The 959-nt window shown below is 40.6% G+C and overlaps 1 non-coding gene across 1 annotated transcript; it reads left to right on the top strand.

The window, feature by feature from the left end:
* The first annotated feature begins 327 nt into the window (after positions 1-327).
* Positions 328-435, top strand: LOC148580528 (small nucleolar RNA R71). Its single transcript, XR_015899716.1, has one exon. It is a non-coding gene; the product is annotated as a small nucleolar RNA R71 (small nucleolar RNA).
* Positions 436-959: the final 524 nt, after the last annotated feature.

Below are 959 nucleotides of genomic sequence, written 5' to 3'. Positions count from 1 at the left end.
AGTTTCCTTAGTACTGCTTGTTGCTGCTTGCATTTCAGACAGACTCTGAGAAATCATATTGACTTGTTGGGTCAATATTTTATTCTGAGCCAATATGGCATTCAGAGTATCAATCTCAAGAACTCCTTTCTTCTGAGTTGTCCCATTATTCACAAGATTCCTTTCAGAAGTATACATGAATTGGTTATTTGAAACCATTTCAATGAGTTCCTGAGCTTCTGCAGACGTCTTCTTTAGATGAAGAGATCCTCTAGCAGAGCTGTCCAATGACATCTTGGATAGTTCAGACAGACCATCATAGAAGATACCTATGATGCTCTATTCAGAAAGCATGTCAGAAGGACACCTTCTGATCAATTGCTTGTATCTTTCCCAAGCTTCATAGAGGGATTCACCTTCCTTCTGTCTGAAGGTTTAGACTTCTACTCTAAGCTTGCTCAATTTTTGAGGTGGAAAGAACTTTGCCAAGAAGGTATTAACTAGCTTTTCCCAAGAGTTCAGGCTTTCATTAGGTTGTGAATCTAACCATGTCCTAGCTCTGTCTCTTACAGCAAAAGGAAAAAGCATGAGTCTGTAGACTTCAGGGTCAACCCCATTGGTCTTGACAGTGTCACAGATTTGTAAGAATTCAGCTAAGAACTGATGAGGATCTTCCAATGGAAGTCCATGAAACTTGCAATTCTGTTGCACTAGAGAAACTAATTGAGGCTTAAGCTCAAAGTTGTTTGCTCCAATGGCAGGGATTGAGATGCTTCTCCCATAGAAGTCGGGAGTAGGTGCAGTAAAGTCACCAAGCACCTTCCTTGCATTGTTGGCATTGTTGTTTTCGGCTGCCATGGTTTTTTCTTCCTTGAAAAGCTTTGTTAGGCCCTCTAAAGAGAATTGTTCTTTAGCTTCTCTTAGCTTTCTCTTCAAGGTCCTTTCAGGTTCAGGATCAGCTTGAACAAGTATGCCTTTAT

Source organism: Arachis ipaensis, chromosome B10, assembly GCF_059453495.1.
Source record: "Arachis ipaensis isolate K30076 ecotype BB chromosome B10, ASM5945349v1, whole genome shotgun sequence".
NCBI lineage: Eukaryota > Viridiplantae > Streptophyta > Magnoliopsida > Fabales > Fabaceae > Arachis > Arachis ipaensis.
The sequence above is the reverse complement of the archived record's forward strand: the minus strand, read 5'-3'. Positions and strand labels throughout refer to the sequence as shown.